This window comes from Tamandua tetradactyla, chromosome 6, assembly GCF_023851605.1.
Source record: "Tamandua tetradactyla isolate mTamTet1 chromosome 6, mTamTet1.pri, whole genome shotgun sequence".
NCBI lineage: Eukaryota > Metazoa > Chordata > Mammalia > Pilosa > Myrmecophagidae > Tamandua > Tamandua tetradactyla.
The window spans coordinates 39,085,775-39,111,843 of NC_135332.1; the positions used below are offsets into that span (position 1 = coordinate 39,085,775).

General features: G+C 37.9%; 1 pseudogene; it reads right to left on the minus strand.

The window, feature by feature from the left end:
• Positions 1-327: 327 nt before the first annotated feature.
• LOC143686631 (gamma-soluble NSF attachment protein pseudogene) lies at positions 328-25,235 on the minus strand (annotated as a pseudogene).
• Positions 25,236-26,069: the final 834 nt, after the last annotated feature.

Below are 26,069 nucleotides of genomic sequence, written 5' to 3' on the forward strand. Positions count from 1 at the left end.
TTGCCCATTTATTTAGAATATATTTGTCTAAAATTTGACTCACAAACTTTAAAATCAATTGTATTAAACCATGACAGTATATTTTCTGTTAATTCCTCCTGTTGTCTTAGAAAAGCATTATCATGGAAAGAATAAAGGGCTTCATAGGTAGTGATACAGATGAGTGATTTGGGAAAAAGGTAGCTAAAAACAACAGTCCTTGTTAACATTCAAAACCATGACTGCAGTGAATTATGGAATACCCCCAAACGAGATCTGAGTCCATAAAGTGGCAGGTCAGAAGGTTTCCTTTCCCTTTCCTTCTTTCCCCCCTTGCAAAGCAGAAAGCTAACACAGCCCTCCTGTGTATTCATCTTCCTCTTCATCAGAAGCTGTGGTGGGGAAACCATCAGGTTTGTCCTATGGGGTTGCTGGTGATTTCTTCTTGACTCCCCCTCCTGGAACCATCAAGCTTAGGCCCAGTTTAGCATAGTCATTGTCCATATACTTGAAAAGTGGGGAGTTGCAGACCTTTGACACATGATGTTGGTCTTGCTGGTCATAGCCTTCAAGAAGTTGTTCTAGTGCAGCACAGTATTCACTTCCATTGAATCCTGGTATGCTATAATTCTCCCTGACACATCTTTCTGCAGCCGTGTAGTCATTTCTATGTAGATAGACTAAGACTTGAGCAGTTGTTTTCTTATGACAAGTTGGATAATTCCCAATTTCCTTTCAATATTTTTTTCTTTCTAAATAGAGAGTGCTGTCTCATCAAACCTACATCTTCATACTAGCAGTCTTGAGGCTTTTCCCAGTAATTCAACTGCTTGTCATAAGCGTTCCTCATTCTCAAACACATTAGTTGTCTGTTGATACAACTGTACAGCCTTTTCTGGATCTATATTTTCTTTAACCTTTCCAGCTTGTTCCAATGCCATGGCTGCTGTGTCAGGAGTGCCATTTTCTAGATACATCATGCTTGCTTTCTCAATCAACTGAATGGCCTCTGATAGTGTCTGGACCTCCTTCTACATCATGCCAGTTGTTCATAAGCTTTGGCAGCATGAAAAAGGGCTCTGTAATTCCCATGTGCAACAGCTTCTCTCAGGCAGGCATCTTTTGTTTGCTCAAACTGTTTGGCATTTTTTAAAGCAACAATATTTCTTGGCCTTGGCCAAAAGCTTCAGTCCCTCATTTATCTTTTGTGTGGCAATGTGTTATTTAATCTCCATATATTTCTGAATGTTCTCGCTCTTTGGTGGTTATGGAAATCCAGCTTTGTCTCATTGTGATCAGAGAAAGTGCTTTGAATAATTTCAATATTTTTAAATTTATAAAGACCTGTTTTGTGCCCCAGCATATGATCTATCCTGGAGAATGTTCTGGAGAATGAGCCCTAGAGAAAAGTATATAACCTTCTGCTTTGGGTGCAATGACCTATATATGTCTGTTAGGTCTAATTCATTTATCAAATTATTTAACTTCTCAATTTCCTTGTTGATCTTCTGTCTGGTTGTTCTATCTATAGAGGAGAGTCATGTATTGAAGTCTCCTACTATTATTTCTGAGACATCTATCGCTCCCTTCAGTCTTGCCAATGTCTGTCTCATGTACTTTGGAGCTCTTTGATTTGGAGCATAAATATTTATGATTGTTATATCTTCTTGGTGAATTGACCCTTTAATTAGTATATAGTGTCCTTCTTTGTCTCTTATGATGTCTTTACATTTAAAGTCTATTTGTCTGAAACTAGTATAGCTACCCCTGCTTTCTTTTGGTTACAACTTGCATGGAAAATCTTTTCCATCCTTTCACTTTCAATCTATTTATATCCATGTGTCTAAAATGAGTCTCTTGTAAGCAGCATATAGCTGGATTATGTTTCTTAATCCATTCTGCCAATCTCTGTCTTTTAATTGGTAAATTTAGTCTGTTAACATTCAAAGTTATTACTGAAAATGTGTTTCTTGATTCCATCATCTTATCTTTTTTTTTTTTTTTTTTTGGCTTAAACAATGGGAATTTATTTGGTTTTACGGCTAGGAGGAGTCCAAAAATCAAGGCATTATCAAGACCATGCTTTCTCCTGGAAGACTGTGGTGTTCTGGAGCTAGCTGCTGGCGATCCCTGGCTCTTGGCTTTCCATCTTATCTTTTTAATTTTATTTGTCAGATCTATATATTCTTTTCCTTCTTTCTCTTTGTATTATTTAAATTATCCTTAGTGGTACTGTTCAATTCTGTGCCCTCCTTCAGATCTCCCTCTCCTGCCTTTTTTTTTTTTTTTCAGCTGGCAGAACTCCTTTTAGTATTTCTTGTAGGGCTGGTCTCTCTCTCTCTCTCTCTCTTTAAGATTTTTTTAAATTAATAAAACCAGTCAACATACGACATGAACATTCTTAATGTATGAACATTCCATACTTTGTGTGCACACAATGGCTCACAATATCATCACATAGTTGTATATTCATCACTATGATCATTTCTCAGAACATTTACATTATCCAGAAAAAAGAAATAAAGAGAAAAAAGAAAAAACTCATACATACCATACCCCTTACCTCTCATTGACCACTAGTATTTCCCTCTACTCAATTTATTTTAACATTTGTTCCCCCATTATTTATTTATTTTTAACCCATATTCTTTACTCATCTGTCCATACCATAGATAAAAGGAGCATCAGTACAAGGTTTTCACAATCACACAGTCACTTTGTGAAAGCTAAAATCATTATACAATCATCTTATGGAAACATGGCCACTGGAACACAGCTCTACAGTTTCAGGCACTTCTCTCTAGCCTCGCTAATACACCTTAAACTAAAATGGGGATATCTGTATAATGCATAAGAATAACCTCCAGGATAACCTCTCAACTCTATTTGAAATCTCTCAGTCATTGACACTTTATTTTGTCTCATTTCTCTCTTCCCCCTTCAGTTGAGAAGGTTTTCCCAAGCCCTTGATGCTGAGTCCCAACTCATTCTAGGAATTCTGTCCCACCTTGCCAGGGAGGTTTACAGCCTTGGGAGTCATGTCCCATGTAGAGAGGGGGAGGGCAATGAGTATGCTTGTCATGTTAGCTGAGAGGCCACATCTGAGCAACAAAAGAGTTCTCTGGGGGTGATACTTAGGCCTAATTTTAAGTAGGCTTAGCCTATCCTTTGTGGGTGTAAGTTTTATATGAACACACCCCAAAATTGAGGGCTTGGCCTATTGATTTTATTGTCCTTACTGCTAGCAAGAATATCGGCCTTCTCCAAATGGGGAAGTTGAGTTTCCCCTTTCTCACCATTCCCCCAAGGGAACTTTACAAATACTTTTTAAATTCACTGTTCAAATCAGTCTGGGATTTATCAGGGCATCCCTCTGGACAAACCTACAAAATCTCATGTCCTACTCAAGGTTCCATGTACTTATGGTGTTCAGTTATATTAGGAGATGCACTAGCCAAGTTATAAATTTTGTACCAAATCAATATTTTTTGCTTTAATCTCACACATAAGTTAAAGTTTTAAGATATGAATCATCATCTATTTTCAACACCCTGCAATATTGGCATTCCTTCATTCTTCCTCATGGGAAAATATTTTTTAATTTGTACATTTAGTCACTATCATTACACACTGTAGGCATTCCTAGATTATACCATCTCAGTCTTTATCATCTATCTTTCCTTCTGATTTCATTTGTGCCCTCAGGCATCCTCCCTATATCATTCTCATATTCAGGTTCATTCAGTCTACTGACATTATTGTATTACGGTTAGGTAGTATTGTGCTATCCATTTCTGAATTTTTATGACCAGTCCTGTTGCACAATCTGTGTGATAGGGCTGGTCTCTTGTTGACATATTCTTTCAGGACTTCTTTGTCTGTGAAAACTTTAATCTCCCCCTCAATTTTGAAGGACAATTTGCTGGGTACAGAATTCTTGGCTGGACATCTTTCTCTTTCATGATCTTGAATATATCATGCCACAGCCTTCTTGCCTCCAGGATGTTAGTTGAGTACTCTGAACTCAGTCTTATTTGATTTCCCTTGTATGTAGTAGGTTGTTTTTCTCTTGCCACTTTCAGGATTTTCTGCTTCTCTTCAACATTAGACAGATTGATTAGTGTGTGCCTTGGCGAAGGCCTATTTGGATTTATTCTGTTTGGAGTTCACTGGGCTTCTTTGACTTGTGTATTTATGTCTTTTATGAGGGTTGGGAAGTTTTCCCCCATTATATCCTCAACTACTCTTCCTAGCCCTTTACTCCTCTCTTCTCCTTCTGGGACACCAGTGATTCTTATATTTGTGTGCTTTGTTTTGTCTATCATTTCCCTGAGTTCCCATTCAATTTTTTCCATCTTTTTTGCTATTTGCTGTTTTGAGTCTTCGAAGTCAATTATCCTGTCCTCTATGTTACTTGTTCTTTCTTCTGTCTCTTCAAATCTGGTGTTGTGTGCCTCTAGTATGTTTTTTTTGTTTGGTCAGCAGTGTCTTTAATCTGTGTGATTTCTGCTATTTTTCTATTTATTCTTCCAAACTCCTCTTTGTGCTCTTCTACTGTCTTCTTGATCTCCTTTATGTCACTTGCTATCCCTCTTATTTTATTAAGTAGAGTTGTATGAACATCTTCTGTTAGTTGTTCCAATATCTATGTCTCTTCTGGTGTTTTAATTTGGTCATTAGGCAGGGCTATATCTGTCTTCATTGTGATATGCTTAGTGATCTTTTGCTGTCTTCATCATGTGTAAATATCTTGATTGATTTACTTTGGGAATTGATTGCTTTCAGTAGTCTAAGGCCTTGTGTTTGTGGAATGGTTGTACAGCAGGGAGCAGAGTATGGGGTGGAGCACTTAGCACTGTGATTTTTCTCAGGGCAAGTATGGGTGCAGGTTGGGGATGTTATGCTGATGCTTGTGAATGTGGGTGTCCAGCGGCCAAGGAGGATGTAGCTGTGTAGGTACACTGGTCTGGGGGGCATAACCCTGGTATGCACTGGTCTTAGGAACAGGGCCCTTTGTGCATATACATAGAGCTGTGGCAGAAGGTCTGCATTATGCCTTCATGGGTTGGGGGCAGATAGGACCCGGCTGTGCAGGTTGGCACTTTCTCAGAGCTGGGAAGTGAGACTGAGGGCTGGGCATATGCGTAGTTCTAGGACTGCTGTAAAGTGTGGTTCCCAGAGCTGAATGATGTGACTGGGGGCCCATGTGCATGCATGGGCCTGGGAGTGCCATAAATGGATGCATGGGACTCAGGGAGGGCAGGGTGAGGCTGTGCAACACTATGGGAGGGGGGTTGGGGTATCCTAGGTATGGGGGTTAGTGCCTGCAAACTTTATGTGCTGGCAATAGCCTGCAGAGAACAGGGAGGGGGAAGTAGTGCTCAGGAGAGGTGTAGGAGAGTTGGGTTGGGCTGCACTTGGGGTGGGGGTGTGGAGCAGTTTTGTGCACTAGGGGCTGTTGGGTGGGGGTGCCTGGAGCACTGGATATGGGAGCGGGTGATGGGATTCAGGTGCATGGGGTGTGGGGTGAGTTACCGGTCATGGGTCTGCGCTGGTGAGGGTAGTGCACCCAAGGAACACGGCCTGACTTACTTCCTAGTCCCGTTTTCCCATTTGTGCACTTCCACGGGCTCCACACCTCTGTGCCTCCATGCCTCCACGCCAGGCTCCAGCTTTCTGCCTCTCAGTTCCTTGGCCTCTGCAACAGGGCTACCTCATGTGGTGCACAAGGCTCTCCTAGGTCAGCTGCACTCCCGAATTTCCACCTGAGTCACCCTCCCGTCCCTTCTCTAGCTTTTTTATGGAGCAGGGCTAAGCTTGAACAACTCTAGTCCAGAATCAAATTTATTTTTATCTTAATTTTTAAAAAGCTGTCTTACCCAAGAAATAGATATGTCATCAAGTTTCATTCTTCCCCTCACACCAAAAAAATATTCCAAAAAGCACTTGACCACTTTCACCCAATATTTATACCACGCACATCCCAGATCATTCTTCCATATGGCCCATTTTTAAGTGGAAAGTGTTACAGTTCTGTTCTTTTTTTAGCCACACTCTTATTACATCCATTTCCATATTTCTTCCCTCCAGCAAAGTGTTTCTTTCCCAACAGTGAAAGAGAGGGAGAAGACACAGCATCTACTTATTCTGGTGGAAAGATTTCTCAGGATTATTTGTGGTATGATGGGCTAAGCCCTGAACCAGAGGCCAATAGATCTGGATTCCTACATGGTTCTGCCATAAACAAGCCATATAACCTCAAGAAGGACATAAAATCATGGAATTTTGAAATTCTAAGAAGACTTAAGTGTCAGCTAGTACATCTTCCTATTTTTTCTATTAAAACAATTTTAATGATTTTTTTGAACATTTGCATCACTCTAGAAAAAGAAGAAAAAAGAAAAAACTCATACATACCATACCCCTTACCTCTCTCTCTCATGGACCACTAGTATTTCCATCTACACAATTTATTTTAACTTCTGTCCCTCCTATTATTTGTTTATTTTTTATCCATTTTTTTTACTCATCTGTCCATACCCTAGATAAAAAGGAACATCAGACACAAGGTTTTCACAATCTCACAGTCACACTGTAAAAGTTATACCATTATACAATCATCTTCAAGAAACAAGGCTACTAGAACAACAGCTCTACAGTTTCAGGTACTTCCCTCTAGCCATGCCAATACACGATATACTATAAAGGGAATATGTATATAATGTATAGGAATAACCTCCAGGATAACCTCTCGACTCTGTTTGAAATCTCTCAGCCACTGACACTTTATTTTTTCTCATTTTTCTCTTCCCCCTTTTGGTCAAGAAGGCTTTCTCAATTCCTTGATGCTGGGTCCTGTCTCATCCTGGGATTTCCATCCCACGTTGCCAGGGAGATTTATACCCCTGGAAGTCATGTCCCACATAGGGGCCAGGGGAGGGCAGTGAGTTCACTTGCTGTGTTGGCTTAGAGAGAGAGAGAGAGAGAGAGGCCACATCTGAGCAACAAAAGAGTTCTCTGGGAGTGACTCTTAAGCCTAATTAAAAAAATTTTATTGTGAACTGTAACATATATACAAAACAATACATTTCAAAGTGTATTGTAACAAGTAGTTATAGATTTCAGAGTTCAGAGTGGGTTATAGTTCCACAATTTCAGGTTTTTCCTTCTAGTGCCTCCAAGATATCAGAGACTGAAAGAAATATCAGGATAATGGTTCAGCAATCATACTTATTTGTTGAGTCCTATCTTCTCTGTTATAACTCCTCCTTCTCCTCTGATCCTTCTCCCAATCTTTAGGATCATTTGGACTATGCCCATTTTAACTTTTTTTATGTTGGAAACAGGTGTCAATAATATGGAATAGGGGGATGGAACTAGTTGATGTTTTGGGGAGGCTGTGTCCTCTGGGTTTCAGGACTTATCTGGCCTAGGAACCCATCTAGAGGTTGTAGTTTTCAGGAAAGTAATCATATATCTTCCTACTTTTACATATGAGGAGTCTGAGACAGGATGTAATTTGCTCAGAGTTATTGGCATAGCTGAGTCTAACACAGAACTATCGCACCAGTGTTCTTTCCACCATGTCATGATACGTGCTTCCATTTTCTCATCTGCACAATGGACACAGTAAAGATTATAAATGATATCAAATGAGCTAATGCTTGCTGCATAAGCTTGGAAAATAGAAAGTAGTATTCAAATGAGAGGTTGTTAAAGTTACTGAAAATTCCCAGTAGAGACTGACTCACTATTCTGCCCCAATGGAAAGTCAGAGCCCAAGGGAGCTTGTCTACATCTCCTGGCGTCAGCAAACTTTTAATGGCAACACTGGGCAGAGTGCCATGGCTGCTGTGGCTAATAAGGCTCATTGGAACCACTTTAAAAGTTGTTCTATTTGAAATTACAGACAGCAAATATTGCAGATCTTTATTACAAATATGTTAAAGGATGGTGGAATTGTGGACAATTTATCTTTTACCTTTCTCTATTTTACAACATGATTACAATGTGCAGTATTGTTTTGATGTACTTTACCTGACCTTTTGTGGATGTTCAGCAAATTTTTATTAAAGAGGAAATGAATAAGTTAAAATAAGATTGCATAAAAGAAGGTTATCCTCATTGAAGAGTTAGAGAAGAGAGAGGTATTGGTACACCTCTATGCTCAATGCTGGGATGCAAAAATGAACCATACCTTCTGCTGTCAAGGAGCTCTAATTCTGGGGAGTTGGGAGGAAGTAGACCCAGAAACAAATGCACTGTTGAGAGAAAAAGGATCCACTAGGGGAATGCCCAGAGGCTAAAGGACTTAGTAACTTACGTGCTTGGGAGGGAAGGGAGGGCGTCCAGAAGGAGGAATAAAAGGGAAAGTCAAGTGTTAGGTAGACAATGGAGGGAGAAATTTGTTTTTGGTAGGGAGAACAGAGTTACAGCAATGAAATAGCACAACACACTTTCCAGGAACCCCAAGTGCCCCAGCAAGACTAAAGCACAGGGAAAGTAGGAGATGAGAATGGAGAGGATGCAGAGAACAGACTCTGAAGAGTTTTGAGGGGCTGGGCTAATGAATTTAGATCTTATCCTCAGGGCTTGAGAAACCAGTGGAGGACATTATGTGGAAGAATGACCCAAAGATCAAGGACACTCTGGCAGCAGGAAGGATAGAAGAGTCGAAAACCAAACATGGCAGAGCAGCCTATTTGTTTCTTTTTCTTTTTTTGCTCTCTTATTATTTATTTATTTTTAATTTTTAAATTTCTTTATTAATTTTTAATTTTTTCAATACAAAAAAAACACAAACATTCTTATTTTGATCATTCTATTCTACATATACAATCAGTAATTCACAATATCATCACATAGTTGCATATTCATCACCATGATAATTTCTTGGAACATTTGCATCTATTCAGAAAAAGAAATAAAACAAAAACAGAAAAAAATTTATACATACTATACCCCTTACCCCTCCCTTTCATTGATCACTAGCATTTCAAACTAAGTTTATTTTAACATTTGTTCCCCCTATTATTCATTTTTGTTCCATATGTTCTACTTGTCTGTTGACAAGGTAGATAAAAGGAGCATCAGACACAAGGTTTTCACAATCACACAGTCACATTGTGAAAGCTATATCATTATACAATCATCTTCAAGAAACATGGCTACTGGAACACAGCTCTACATTTTCAGGCAGTTCCCTCCAGCCTCTCCATTACATCTTGAATAACAAGGTGGTATCTACTTAATGCATAAGAATAACCTTCAGGATAACCTCTCCACTCTGTTTGGAATCTCTCAGCCATTAACACTTAGTCTCATATCACTCTTCCCCTTTTGGTTGAGAAGGTTTTCTCAATCCCTTGATGTTGAGTCTCAGCTTGTTTGTTTCTTCATATTCCAGCTTGTTTCAGAAAAGACTTAATGAGAGCAGTTTAGGGCCTATAACATTGTCAGTGTTCCTGACTCATCCTCTCCTAGCTTCAGACCCTTTAAAGATGTAAAGGAGGGAGAAAAGAGAAAAAGAAATGGGAGATAAAAAAAAAAGGAAAAGGATTTTTTAAAATGCTTAAAATAGATCAGGGAATCAAAGCCAATGAGCCAGCTATGCCCCAGTGGTTCAGTGACATCAAGACATAAGTTTGGTGAATCATTAATGTTCTTGGCCTTTCACTTATGAGTCAAGATGACTTCCACAGCTTCAACCATCATACATGCCCTCACAATCTTATTCAAGGGCTAGAAGTGAGGAGAGAGGTGTGGGGCAGTGCCTTTCTCCTTCAGTATCTCTTTCCTTTGCCTCATGTCTTATTGATCATCACTGGATTTATCACGTGACTATTCCTCAGTATAAAATGGTCTTGGAACAAGAATACCTAGGTTTTCACCTACTTTGGTAACAGAGAAGGGGTGAGGAATGGTTGCTGGCTGAGCAACCAACAGTGTCTGCCAGGTTCTTGTAAAGCACCTGGCAAAAGGAATGAGCATGATGGGTCAGAGACAAGAGAATATTGACAATGATGCAAAATCTATCTTGTACCAAAAAATTCTTGTAATGTCAGGGATCACAAACTTAAATGCAGGTATTGTCAATGAGAGAAGAATTTAAGTGGGACTGGCCTGTCTAAAAGAGAACTGAGTCTTATCCTCTGTCTCAGCCTAGTGCAAAATTCTATCATCTAACTCAGAGAAGAAACAACAATCCCAGAAAAATAGACTTTACATATTGGTACAATTCTAGTGAATTACCCATTTCCCATCCAATGCCCCAAAGTGAAACCCAGCAATCTAAAAGATTTGCTCATACATAGAGGTTCCAATCAGCATTTTAGTGCCTTACTCTTAAATGTAGATAGACAGCCAAGCATCTCTGAACACTGAAGGACAAGTTCCAACATGAAAGAGCAAACACAAAATAAATAGAAAAATTAATGTAAAGAAAACAAAAGTGAGCAGGGAGTGGAAGAAAACTTTTAAAAGTTTCTAGCTCATATAATTAGTATACTTAAAGAAAGACAAGAAGATATAATATCTTTAAAAGAAGAACTGGATTATATAAAAAATTTAGAGAACAAGAAAGAGCTCTTGGGAATTAAAATAAACAGAAATAAACATTTCAAAAGAGAGGTTGAAAGATAAAGTTGAGGAAATCTCTGAATGTAGAAAAAAGTTAGAAGTAGTAAACACTTGGAGAGAATACATAAGAAAATTAGAAGACTAATTCAGTAGGGATTTCCAAAAGAATGGCAAATACAAAGGTTAGAAAACTGTGAAAGAAATAGCATACTGCTACCCCCAGATTGAAAGGGCCCACCAAGCATTTGCAAAGAAATAAAACCCACATCAAATGCTTTATTGTAGAATTCTAAAACACTAAGCATAAAAAGGAAATCCTATATTCTGTGGACATAAAGAAATTATACAGCTCAACAACAAAAGAACAATCTAATCATAAAATGGGCAGAGGAAATGAAGAGGCACTTTCCTGAAGAGCAAATACAGATGGCTAAAAAGCACATGAAGAGCTGCTCATCTTCACTGGCTATAGGGAACTGCAAATTAAGACAACAATGAGATATCATCTCACACCTATAAGAATGACTGCTATTAAACAGGAAAGTATAAATGTTGGAGAGGGTATGGAGAAATTGGAACACTTATTCACTGTTGGTGGGAATGCAAAATGGTCCAGAAGCTGTGGAAGTCAGTTTGGCAATTCCTCAAAAAACTAAATATTGAGTTGCACTGTGACCTGGCATACCACTACTCAGTATATAACCAGAAGAGTTGGAAGCAGTGACATGAACAGACATTTGCACACTGATGTTCATAGCGGCACTATTTATAATTGCCAAGAGATGGAAACAATCCAGGTGCTCATCAACAGACAAGTGGATAAACAAAATGTTGTATATATATGATGGAATATTATGCACACTTAGACAAAATCATGTCCCCAAACATATGACAACGTGGATGAACCTTGAGGACATAATGCTAAGTGATATGTCAGACACAAAAAGACAGATACTGTATGATTCTGTTATTATGACTCCGATAAAGCCACCAGTGTTTTGGAACAGCTAGAAGGAAAATTCTGAGATGAGGGCATGGTAGCCCATGACAAACTCTGGAAATTGTTCTGCAGCTGCTTGTTGAAGTGTGCTTTGAAAATTATTGCTTTTTTTTTTCTTTCTTTTCTTTGTATATATATGTTATATTTTACAACTAAAAAACAGTAAAAAAAAAAAAAAAAGACCACTATAGGCAGTTACAGTAATATTACATAAAATAAATTTCTAAGATAAAAAATTTGAAAATATTTTGTAACATAGCTTACTGCTATAGCAAAGTTGATATTTGTACTCAGGTCTCCCACATGGCAGATGCGAAATCTACCACTGAGCTACCCTTGCACTGCCCTTGCTTTAATTTTAAATTGGTTTATGAAACATATTGTACAAACAGGCTTTACAATGATTACTTAGATTTTTTAAAAGTATACCTATAGATAAGCTAACTAAGGTATCCATTTTAGGTGGTTAAGATTTCTATATGTTAATTGTAGAAATGTTTGTATCTTTATATTTTCCTGAAATCAGGAAAATATTTAGTAACATACATCATTACTAGAACAATACAGATATTTGTAAGAACTTTTGACTTGATATTTTGAGAACATTCACAGTTTTGACAGCTGATTAAATGGTATCTAAGGTAATGTCTAATACTTAGAAGTCAAGAGCTTTGCTATCTAAATTTGTAGATTTTTTCCTTGTTGCCTTAATTTTAAATTGGTTTGTGAAGCTTATTGCACAAACACAGGCTTTATAATGATTATATGCATAGTTTATTTAAATATGCCCATGGTTAAACTAACCAAGATATCCATTTTTTGGTGGTTCTAAGTGTATTGTTTTTGTTCATTTTTTTATTTAAGAAAACAAAGGAAATCCTAAAATCTTCTGGAGATAAGCAATTGGCTACCCACCCAAAAAAAAAAAAAAAGTCTGAAGCAGTTTCAGACTTCTGAAGAGCAAACTGGATGCTAAAGAAAAATCAAGAAATGCCTTCAGCTTTCTGGGGAAAAACTGTTCTCAATATGTAACTCTAACCTCAGCCCAAACATCAATCAAGAGCAAGGGAATAATGAAAGGACTTCAGATGTCCTCTTTCTTAGACAGTTTTTCCAAATGTCCAGAAATCCTTGGCTAGGCACACATGTGTAAGAATCTGTAAGAATTGGGAAAAAAACAAGGATGTCCACTCTCACCATTCCTATTCAACATCATACTTCCAGTATGTGATTCTCTTAAGGCAATTAAGAGAATAAAAAAAGGTATACAAATTATTCTCAAACAATATGATTATGGAGAAATTTCTAAGGAATTCAGAAAAATAATTATAAAACTAATGTGAATTTAGCAGGATGGTGGGATGCTAGCAATGAATAATTGGAAAACACAATTAAAATATTTAAAATATCTCTAGAAATGAAATACTTAGATATAATTCTAACAAAATGGGTATAGTATCTGAACACTGAAAACTGTAATATAGTGATGAAATAAATAAAAGACCTAAGTAAATGGAGAGACATACCACATTCATGGAGCAGAAGATTCATTATTGTTGAGATGTTAATTCTCCCCCCAATTGATCTACAGATTCAATGCAATCCCAATCAAAATCTCAGCAGACTTTTGTAGATATTGACAAGGTGATTCTAAAATTTATGTGGAAAAAAAAAAACAATAGCCAAAACAATTTTGCAAAAGAAGAGTAAAGCTGAGGAAATTACACTATTTGATTTTAAGACTTACTATAAAACCTCAGGAATCAAGGAAGTTTGATATTTGGTGAAGAGATTAGTCACAATTTCAGTGGAATAATAGAAAGTCTTGAAATAGGCCCACCCAAATATGGCCAATTGATTCTTTTCTTTCTTTATTATTAAAATATTTTTTTTTTACTGATTGAAGCTGATCAGTTCTTAGAAGGGACAGAGAGGCACATAGTATATCTTTTAAAATTTAAATTATTTTACAAGTTAAAACTAAAGTGTTCCAATCTTTAATGATTTAAAAAATGCATATAAAACTTGATCTTCTAACAAGCTTTTGTTTGCATAACTAGATGGGAAAACTGTAGACCCAGACAAGATGAGGCTCTAGTCAGCTTTTAGACAGAAGAATCTCAATTGTCAGTCACCAAGGAGATATTTTCCCGTTAAAAGCATACCATATCCCTAGATTGTAAGCTCTTATAGCAGTCATATTTAGCCCAGAGTGGTAATTGTTACTTCTGGATTTTGAGGGAATGTTTTTTATATGTATAACCTGGTTATTTAGAGATAAGAATGAAGCTGATCAGGTCAGGATTAAGGTAATTCAGAATACAGGGTAAGGAAGACATTGTCTTTATTTTAGAACCTCATCTACTCTTTAAGACCAAAGGAAGAAAGTTTTATTATGTCCAGAACCTAGGTTTTCTATAGCACATAACCTAACTCAACTTATCTGGATAGATCATTTAAACAACCCAAACACAGGGAGCCCAGAATAAGAATGAGAGTCTTAAATCCTGTATAGCTTAATGTAATGCCTGGATATGTCCCAGAGTATATTGAGCAGATAATGAAAAAGTATTGGCAAAATTCCTTGAGGGATGGGAGAAAAATCATGGAACTATTAAACTTTACCACTGGGGAAACCCCGGATACCATGCCAAACATTAGGGACACCCAAATCAATAGGCCAAGCCCTTGATATTGAGGCTTGCTCTTGTGAAGCTTCTGTATGTAATGGAGAAGCTTAGCCTACCTATAGGTATGTCTAAGAGTAACCTCCAGAGGACCTCTTTTGTTTCTCAGATGTGGCCTTTCTCTGTCTAAGCCCAACTCTTCAAGTGAAACCACTGCCCTTCCCCCACATGGGACATGACACCCAGAGATGAAAGTCTCCCTGGTGATGTGGGAGATGACCCCCAGGGATGAGTCTAACCTTGGCACCATGAGATCAACAATGCCATCCTGAACAAAAGGGGGAAAAGAAGAGTAACAAATAAGATATCAGTGGCTGAGAGAGTTCAAATAGAGTCAAGAGGCTACACTGGATGTCACTCTTATGCATGCTTCAGTTAGACATTATTACCTATCATAACTTGCCAACCCCCACCAAAACCATTCCTGCCAATCCTAAAGAATACCAAGGACATTATATAAGATTCTACAGGGGGTGCATGGGTGGTTCAGTGATAGAATGCTAGTCTTTCATGCTGGAGACCTGGGGTCAGTTCCCAAACCATGCACCCCCACATCCACACACACACACACAAAGGATTCTACAAAGGTTCCGTGCACTAGGGTAACTCTCCCAAACCTATAACCTCCAGATGGGTTCCTAAGCCAGATAATGCAGAGGGGCAAGCCTTTCCAGGACATCAACTAGTTCCACCCCACTGTCCCATATCATCAACAGCCCCTTCCAATATGAAAAAGTTAGAATGGGAATATTCTAACTTCCCCTAAAGAGTGAGAGAAAGATCAAAGGTGATGGTGGAGTTATACAGAGAAGGTTGGGTTTAATGAATGCATATGAGTGCTGATTCATTAGAGTGATATTTCTTTTAGCCTCCAGTACCTTAGAATAGCTAGAAATACCAGTACCTTAGAGTGGCTAGAAATAATAACCTAAAATTATAGAATTGTAACTCATACAAAACTCTGAAATCTGTTCTACAACTAATTGTTGTGATGTACTTTGAAATTTATTGCTTTCATGTTTATATGATATTTAAAGTGAAGGAGGAGTATAACAGAAAAGATAGGATTTACAAATGAGCATGACTAGTGAATCATTATACTGATATTTCTGTTGGTGTCCAGTGTCTTGGAGCAGCTAGAAGGAAAAAAATGAAAAATCACAGAACTATAACCCATACCACCTTTAAAATCTGTTCTATAACTACTTGTTAAACTGTACTTGGAAATTTATACTTTTTTGTATACATATTTCACAATAAAAAAAGTAAAAAGCAAAAAAACAAAATGATATTGTACACTACACATAAAAAAGTATACTATATCATTTTATTTACATTTACACAGCAGAGTACAAGGATGAAACCACAAAAGAAGAGAATACTATTTCTCATATATTTGGAGCTAATTCTGATAAGCTACTGGTTATAATTTAAATGTATGCACAGGTTTAAAAAAATTAAAATAGTTAAAATAGCATTTTATACCATTAATTACCACATTCAGGGTCTCTCTGTTTGATGTTCACGCTTTTAAAGAGCTTCCCTCGTGTTTAACTCTAGTCCACATTTTTACAGTCTTTTTTTTCTTAGCATAATTCCAACTTTGTATATGTACAATATACAATAATGTCTGATTTCCAAATATATATTTCTTTTTTTGTTTGTTTATTTTTAATTTTTTATTAATTAATTTAAAAATTACAAGAATGAAACACAAACATTCTTAATATATGCTCATTCCATTCTACATATATAGTCAGTAATTCACAATATCATCACATAGTTGCATATTCATCATCACGATCATTTCTTAGAATATTTGCATCAATTCATAAAAAGAAATTTAAAAAACAACAGAAAAATAAAACGAAAACAGAAAAAAAAAATTTTACATACCATGCTCCTTACTCCTCCCTTTCATTGATCACTAGCATTTCAAACTAAATTTATTTTAGCATTTGTTCCCCCTACTATTTATTTTTATTCCATATGTTCTACTCCTTTGTTGACAAGGTAGATAAAAAGAGCATCAGACACAAGGTTTTCACAATCACACAGTCACATTGTGACAGCTGTATCATTATTCAATCATCCTCAAGAAACATGGCTACTGGAACACAGCTCTACATTTTCAGGCAGTTCTCTCCAACCTCTCCATTATATCTTGAATAACAAGATGATATCTACTTGATGCATAAGAATAACCTCCAGGATAACCTCTCCACTCTGTTTGGAATCTCTCAGCCATTGACACTTTGTCTCATTTCCCTCTTCCTCCTTTTGTTCGAGAAGGTTTTCTCAATCCCTTGATGCTGAGTCTCAGCTCATTCTAGGGTTTTTCTCAATCCCTTGGTGATGAGTCTCAGCTAATTCTAGTATTTCTGTCCCATGTTGCCAGGAAGGTCCATACCCCTGGGAATTATATCCCATGTAGACAGGGGGAAGGTGGTGAATTTGCTTGTTGTGTTGGCCGGAGAGAGAGGCCCCATCTGAGCAACAAAAAAGGTTCTCTTGAGGGTGACTCTTAGGCCTAATTTTAAGTAGTCTTGACCTATTCTTTGTGGGGTTAAGTTTCATATGAACAAAACCCAAGACTGGGGGCTCAGCCTATAGCTTTGGTTGTCCACACTGCTTGTGAGAAGATTTCCAAATATATATTTCTTAACCATGAAAATGGTTAGCTGAAAACAAAACATAGATATTTAAAAATCTGATCTCACTCTCTGCTCCCCTTTGGTATTAAATGTTGCTTACAAAAGATTAAAATGAGAGCGGGCCATAGTTGCTCAACAGGCAGAGATCTTGCCTGCTATGCCAGAAACCTGGGTTCAATTCCCAGTACCTGCCCATGCAAAAGGAAAAAAAAAAAGATTAAAATGCTCTTTTTGTTTGCAAGGTTAAGTAAATGGTCTTGACGTCTGCTTCCAGCCTTCCACATAGATGAACAATCTGTTTTCACAATCACATTGAATACTGAAGTCAACTTTTATTTTCTTTAATTGTCAGGGCACTTTTTTGAGTTGACCCTTCTGAGAAGTATAAGTTCTCAGGGTCTTCAGAGAGGAGAGAAGCATGGGTTGCATTTTGAGCCATTTCTTGAAGTTGTAGTTGAGTCTACTGAGAACCATTTGGCATTCATTTTGATTAGATTCAAGGACATTTACTGTCTTCATGAGCACGCTTGTTATTTCACTTCTTTTATGTAGTTCACCTTCTAATTTGCTGCATAATTCTTCCATAGTCAACATTTTCTGCCAGTCCTTTTCCCATGAAAGAAGTTGTCTTTGATGGACAGTGACCATATCATTGAGCTCTTTTTTTTTCCATCTTTTTTTTATTAATTAAAAAAAAATTAACAAAACATTTAGAAATCATTCCATGCTAAATATACAATCAGTAATTCTTAATATCATCACATAGTTGCATATTCATGATTTCTTAGTACATTTGCATCGATTTAGAAAAAGAAATAAAAAGACAACAGAAAAAGAAATAAAACGATAATAGAGAGAAAAAAAACTATAACTCACATGCAGCTTCATTCAATGTTTTAACATAATTACATTACAATTAGGTAGTATTGTGCTGTCCATTTCTGAGTTTTTGTATCCAGTCCTGTTGCACGGTCTGTATCCCTTCAGCTCCAATTACCCATTACCTTACCCTATTTCTATCTCCTGATGGTCTCTGTTACCAATGACATATTCCAAGTTTATTCTCTAATGTCGGTTCATATCAGTGAGACCATACACTATTTGTCCTTTAGTTTTTGGCTAGTCTCACTCAGCATAATGTTCTCTAGCTCCATCCATGTTATTACATGCTTCATAAGTTTATTCTGTCTTAGAGCTATATAATATTCCATTGTATGTATATACCACAGTTTGTTTTGCCACTCGTCTGTTGATGGACATTTTGGCTGTTTCCATCTCTTTGCAATTGTAAATAATGCTGCTATAAACATTGGTGTGCAAATGTCCATTTGTGTCTTTGCCCTTAAGTCCTCTGAGTAGATACCTAGCAATGGTATTGCTGGGTCATATGACAATTCTATATTCAGCTTTTTGAGGAACCGCCAAACTGCCTTCCACAGTGGTTACACCATTTGACATTCCCACCAACAGTGGATAAATGTGCCTCTTTCTCTGCATCCTCTCCAGCACTTGTCATTTTCTGTTTTGTTGATAATGGCCATTCTGGTGGGTGTGAGGTGATATCTCATTGTGGTTTTGATTTGCATTTCTCTAATGGCCAGGGACATTGAGCATCTCTTCATGTGCCTTTTGGCCATTTGTATTTCCTCTTCTGAGAGGTGTCTGTTCAAGTCTTTTTCCCATTTTGTAATTGGATTGGCTGTCTTTTTGTTGTTGAGTTGAACAATCTCTTTATAAATTCTGGATACTAGACCTTTATCTGATATGTCATTTCCAAATATTGTCTCCCATTGTGTAGGCTGTCTTTTTACTTTCTTTTTTTTTATTATTTTATATTATTTTATTTTATTTTATTTTTTTATTAATTAACGGAAAAAAAGAAATTAACCCAACATTTAGAAATCATACCATTCTACATATGCACTCAGTAATTCTTAACATCATCACATAGATGCATGATCATCGTTTCTTAGTACATTTGCATCAGTTTAGAAGAACTAGCAACACAACAGAAAAAGATATAGAATGTTAATGTAGAGAAAAGAAATAAAAGTAATAATAATATTAAAAAAAAAACCCTACAGCTCAGATGCAGCTTCATTCAGTGTTTTAACATGATTACTTTACAATTAGGTATTATTATGCTGTCCATTTTTGAGTTTTTGTATCTAGTCCTGTTGCACAGTCTGTATCCCTTCAGCTCCAATTACCCGTTATCTTACCCTGTTTCTAACTCCTGCTGGACTCTGTTACCAATGACATATTCCAAGTTTATTCTCGAATGTCCGTTCACATCAGTGGGACCATACAGTATTTGTCCTTTAGTTTTTGGCTAGACTCACTCAGCATAATGTTCTCTAGGCCCATCCATGTTATTACATGCTTCATAAGTTTATCCTGTCTTAAAGCTGCATAATACTCCATTGTATGTATATACCACAGTTTGTTTAGCCACTCTTCTGTTGATGGACATTTTGGCTGTTTCCATCTCTTTGCAATTGTAAATAACGCTGCTATAAACATTGGTGTGCAAATGTCCGTTTGTGTCTTTGCCCTTAAGTCCTTTGAGTAGATACCCAGCAATGGTATTGCTGGGTCGTATGACAATTCTATATTCAGCTTTTTGAGGAACCACCAAACTGCCTTCCACAGTAGTTGCATCATTCGACATTCCCACCAACAGTGGATAAGTGTGCCTCTTTCTCCACATCCTCTCCAGCACTTGTCATTTTCTGTTTTGTTGATAATGGCCATTCTGGTGGGTGTGAGATGATATCTCATTGTGGTTTTGATTTGCATTTCTCTAATGGCCAGGGACATTGAGCATCTCTTCATGTGCCTTTTGGCCATTTGTATTTCCTCTTCTGAGAGGTGTCTGTTCAAGTCTTTTTCCCATTTTGTAATTGGGTTGGCTGCTTTTGTTGTTGAGTTGAACAATCTCTTTATAGATTCTGGATACTAGACCTTTATCTGATATGTCATTTCCAAATATTGTCTCCCATTGTGTAGGCTGTCTTTCTACTTTCTTGATGAAGTTCTTTGATGCACAAAAGTGTTTAATTATGAGGAGCTCCCATTTATTTATTTCCTTCTTCAGTGCTCTTGCTTTAGGTTTAAAGTCCATAAAACCGCCTCCAATTGTAAGTTTCATAAGATATCTCCCAACATTTTCCTCTAACTGTTTTATGGTCTTAGACCTAATGTTTAGATCTTTGATCCATTTTGAGTTAACTTTTGTATAGGGTGTGAGATATGGGTCCTCTTTCAATTCTTTTGCATATGGATATCCAGTTCTCTAGGCACCATTTATTGAAGAGACTGTTCTGTCCCAGGTGAGTTGGCTTGACTGCCTTATCAAAGATCAAATGTCCATAGATGAGAGGGTCTATATCTGAGCACTCTATTCGATTCCATTGGTCGATATATCTATCTTTATGCCAATACCATGCTGTTTTGACCACTGTGGCTTCATAATATGCCTTAAAGTCCGGCAGCATGAGACCTCCAGCTTCGTTTTTTTCCCTCAAGATGTTTTTAGCAATTCGGGGCACCATGCCCTTCCAGATAAATTTGCTTATTGTTTTTCTATTTCTGAAAAATAAGTTGTTGGGATTTTGATTGGTATTGCGTTGACTCTGTAACTCAATTTAGGTAGAATTGACATCTTAACTATATTTAGTCTTCCAATCCATGAACATGGTGTGCCCTTCCATCTATTTAGGTCTTCTGTGATTTCTTTTAACAGTTTTTTGTAGTTTTCTTTGTATAGGTCTTTTGTCTCTTTAGTTAAATTTATTCCTAAGTATTTTATTCTTTTAGTTGCAATTGTAAATGGAATTCGTTTCTTGATTTCCCCCCTCAGCTTGTTCAGTGCTGGTGTATAGAAACACTACAGATTTTTGAATGTTGATCTTGTAACCTGCCACTTTGGTGTACTTGTTTATTAGCTCTAGTAGTTTTGCTGTGGATTTTTCAGGGTTTTCTATGTATAGTATCATATCATCTGCAAACAGTGAGAGTTTTACTTCTTCCTTTCCAATTTTGATGCCTTGTATTTCTTTTTCTTGCCTAATTGCTCTGGCTAGAACTTCCAACATGATGTTGAATAACAGTGGTGATAGTGGACACCCTTGTCTTGTTCCTGATCTTAGGGGGAAAGTATTCAATTTTTCCCCATTGAGGATGATATTAGCTGTGGGTTTTTCATATATTCCCTCTATCATTTTAAGGAAGTTCCCTTGTATTCCTATCCTTTGAAGTGTTTTCAACAGGAAAGAATGTTGAATCTTGTCAAATGCCTTCTGTGCATCAATTGAGATGATCATGTGATTTTTCTGCTTTGATTTGTTGATATGGTGTATTACATTAATTGATTTTCTTATGTTGAACCATCCTTGCATACCTGGGATGAATCCTACTTGGTCATGATATATAATTCTTTTAATGTGTTGCTGGATTCGATTTGCTAGAATTTTGTTGAGGATTTTTGCATCTATATTCATTAGAGAGATTGATCTGTAGTTTTCTTTTTTTGTAATATCTTTGCCAGGTTTTGGTATGAGGGTGATGTTGGCTTCATAGAATGAATTAGGTAGCTCTCCCTCCACTTCAATTTTTTGGAAGAGTTTGAGCAGGGTTGGTACTAATTCTTTCTGGAATGTTTGGTAGAATTCACATGTGAAGCCATCTGGTCCTGGACTTTTCTTTTTGGGAAGCTTTTGAATGACTGATTCAATTTCTTTACTTGTGATTGGTTTGTTGAGGTCATCTATTTCTTCTTGAGTCAAAGTTGGTTGTTCATGCTTTTCTAGGAACTTGTCCATTTCATCTACATTGTTGTATTTATTAGCATAAAGTTGTTCATAGTATCCTGTTATTACCTCCTTTATTTCTGTGAGGTCAGTGATTATGTCTCCTCTTCCATTTCTGATCTTATTTATTTGCGTCCTCTCTCTTCTTCTTTTTGTCAATCTTGCTAAGAGCCCATCAATCTTGTTGATTTTCTCATAGAACCAACTTCTGGTCTTATTGATTTTCTCTATTGTTTTCAATTTCATTTATTTCTGCTCTAATCTTTGTTATATCTTTCCTTTTGCTTGCTTTGGGGTTAGTTTGCTGTTCTTTCTCCAGTTCTTCCAAGTGGACAGTTAATTCCCGAATTTTTGCCCTTTTTTATTTTTTGATATAGGCATTTAGGGCAATAAATTTCCCTCTTAGCACTGCCTTTGCTGCGTCTCATAGGTTTTGATATGTTGTGTTTTCATTTTCATTCGCCTCGAGATATTTACTAATTTCTCTTGTAATTTCTTCCTTGACCCACTGGTTGTTTAAGAGTGTGTTGTTGAGCCTCCACATATTTGTGAATTTTCTGGCACTCTGCCTATTATTGATTTCCAACTTCATTCCTTTATGATCTGAGAAAGTGTTGTGTATGATTTCAATCTTTTTAAATTTGTTGAGACTTGCTTTGTGACCCAGCATATGGTCTATCTTTGAGAATGATCCATGAGCACTTGAGAAAAAGGTGTATCCTGCTGTTGTGGGGTGTAATGTCCTATAAATGTCTGTTAAGTCTAGCTCATTTATTGTAATATTCAAATTCTCTGTTTCTTTATTGATCCTCTGTCTAGATGTTCTGTCCATTGATGAGAGTGGGGAATTGAAGTCTCCAACTATTATGGTAGATGTGTCTATTTCCCTTTTCAGTATTTGCAGTGTATTCCTCACATATTTTGGGGCATTCTGGTTCAGTGCATAAATATTTATGATTGTTATGTCTTCTTGTTGAATTGTTCCTTTTATTAGTAGATAGTATCCTTCTTTGTCTCTTTTAACTGTTTTACATTTGAAGTCTAATTTTTTGGATATTAGTATAGCTACTCCTGCTCTTTTTGGTTGTTATTTGCATGAAATATCTTTTCCCAACCTTTCACTTTCAATATGTTTATCTTTGGGTCTAAGATGTGTTTCCTGTAGACAGCATATAGAAGGATCCTGTTTTTTAATCCATCCTGCCAGTCTATGTCTTTTGATCGGGGAATTCAGTCCATTAACATTTAGTGTTATTACTGTTTGGGTAATACTTTCGTCTACCATTTTGCCTTTTGTATTATATATATCATATCTAATTTTCCTTCTTTCTACAGTCTTCTCCACACCTCTCTCTTCTGTCTTTTCGTATCTGTCTCTAGTGCTCCCTTTAGTATTTCTTACAGAGCTGGTCTCTAGGTCGCAAATTCTCTCAGTGACTTTTTGTCTGAAAATGTTTTAATTTCTCCCTCATTTTTGAAGGACAATTTTGCTGGTTATAGAATTTAGTTGGCAGTTTTTCTCTTTTAGTAATTTAAATATATCATCCCACTGTCTTCTTGCCTCCATGGTTTCTGCTGAGAAATCTACACATAGCCTTATTGGGTTTCCCTTGTATGTGATGGATTGTTTTTCTCTTGCTGCTTTCAAGATCCTCTCTTTCTCTTTGACCTCTGACATTCTGACTAGTAAGTGTCTTGGAGTATACCTATTTGGATCTATTCTCTTTGGGGTGCGCCGCACTTCTTGGATCTGTAATTTTAGGTCTTTCATAAGAGTTGGGAAATTTTCACTGATAATTTCTTGCATTAGTTTTTCTCCTCCTTTTCCCTTCTCTTCTCCTTCTGGGACACCAACAATACGTATATTTGTGTGCTTCAATTTATCATTCAATTCCCTGAGCCCCTGCTCAAATTTTTCCATTCTTTTCCCTATAGTTTCTGTTTCGTTTTGGATTTCAGATGTTCCATCCTCCAGTTCACTAATCGTAACCTCTGTCTCTTGAAATCTACCACTGTAGGTTTCCATTGTTTTTTTCATCTCTTCTACTGTATCTTTCATTCCCATAAGTTCTGTGATTTGTTTTTTCAGACTTTCCATTTCTTCTTTTTGTTCATTCCTTGCCTTCTTCATGTCCTCCCTCAATTTATTGATTTTGTTTTTGAAGAGGTTTTCCATTTCTGTTCGTATATTCAGAATTAGTTGTCTCAGCTCCTGTATCTCATTTGTATGATTGGTTTGTTCCTTTGACTGGGCCATATCTTCAATTTTCCTGGTGTGATTTGTTATTTTTTGCTGGTGTCTGGACATTTAATTACCTTAATTAGTTTATTCTGGAGATTGCTTTCACTTATCTTACCTAGGGTTTTCTTGCTAGATGAGTTTGTTGTCTATCTGTTCATCGACCTTCAGTTCAGCCTTTTCTGCGCCTCTAGCTTAAGTTTTGTTTAACAGAGGGTAAATTTTCAGTTCTTATTTTCTTGTTTCTTGCCCTGCTTGTAAGGTGCCTTTTCCCTCTGTACCCTTAGGAGTGTCTACATAGGTATTACAGACTCCAGCCAAGTTTTCCTGGAGTAAGCAGGCCTCCTTTCAGGGGGAAGGTATCACCTGCGTCAGTTTTTCCTGAATGTGAGACCCAGCAGGTTGAAAGACTTTCCTGTGAAGTCTCTGGGCTCTGTTTTTCTTATCCTGCCCAGTATGTGGTGCTTGTCAGTCTGCGGGTCCCACCAGCAAAATATATTGTGGCTCCTTTAACTTTGGAAGGCTCTCCCTGCTGGGGGCATGGTGGAGGCAGAGGAAAGGTTGTAGGCTGGTTTTAATGGCTTCAAATTGCGAAGCCCTGGGATCTGAATTCCTTGAGAGAGGGATTCCACCTGAGTTGCATTTCACCCCTCCCGTGGGGAAAGTTCAGATGGGAGACATCCTTGAAAGCAGCCTGTTTCTGCATTTGGGGCAGTTGCAGCCTGTGTAATCCCGGCGCTGAGTCCAGAGGCAACCAAGCCTCCGTAGAAACAGCTGCAGAAGGCTCTGTTTTGTCCCCTTTCCTCCCTTCCAGCCAGTCCAATAGGCGACTTCCGCCCCAATCAGTTTCGCCTGAGCTGGGGGCCTATTTTCAGTAGTCAGAATTTGTTCATTAATGCCACTATTGGTGTTCGGTTGGACTCAGTCCCTGCTACTGTTGGAGACTCCCTCCTTTCCCTCCGGGAAGCCGCCCATGGGGGAGGGGCACCAACCGCTGTGGCTTGGGGAACTCACTGCTCCGAGACTCGCAGCCAGTCTGGGAAGCCGCCTGTCAGGGAGGGGTGCCAGCTGCCGGCCGCCGCGGCTTGGGGAACTCGCTGGTTCAAGACTCGCAGCTGGTCCGGAGACTCACAGCTGGTCCGGGAAGCCGTCTGTGGGGGAGAGGCGCCGGTCGCTGGCCACCACGGCATGGGGAACTTGCTGCTCCGGAGCCTCGTAGCCGGTCCGGGAAGCCGCCCGTGAGGGAGGGGAACCAGCCGCCAGCCACTGCGGCTTCGGGAAGTGCATGCGGCTCGGGGAACTCACCGCCACGGAGACTTGCAGCTGGTCCAGCTGGTCCAGACTGGGGCACACTGCGTGTCTGGTCTCTGTTGTTGCTCCAGGAGCTGCTCTGTATAGTTTCTGGTTATTTAGTAGTTGCTCTGGAGGACGAACTAAAACTCGCACACCTTACCAAGCCACCATCTTGGCCCCCTCTCATCATTGAGCTCTTGAGGTTGATCTTTCAATCCTCCAATTAGCAGAAGCAATTCTTTCCATGGCTTTTCAGTAATGGAAACATCAACTTCTGACCTGATGCCCTGGTGCCCAGCAAGGAAGATCACCAAAGGGTCTATAGATGTTTCCTCTGCTGTGTAGAGTGGGTGTGGGCCGCACCACTTTACAAAGGCCATGGGTGTGCCCACCAGGAGAAAGCACTAACACCAATCCTGCTCAAATTTTTCCACAAAATTGAGGAAAAAGAATTCTACGTAACTCATTTTATGAAGCTAATATCATTTTAATACCAAAACTGGGTAAAGATGTTATAAGAAAGGAAAACTACAGGCCAATATCCCTATTGAACATAGATGCAAAAATTCTCCACAAAATATTGGAAATCAAATCCAACAGCACATTAAAAGATTATACACCATGACCAAGTGGGGTTTATACCAGGAATGCAAGGATAGTTCAACACAAGAAAATCAATTCATGTAATACAGCACATTAACAAATCAAAAGGGAAAAATCACATTATCATCTCAGTTGATGCTGAAAAACATTGGGCAAAATTCAACATCCTTTTCTGATAAACACTCCAAAAGATAGCAATCAAAGGTAACTACCTCAATATGATAA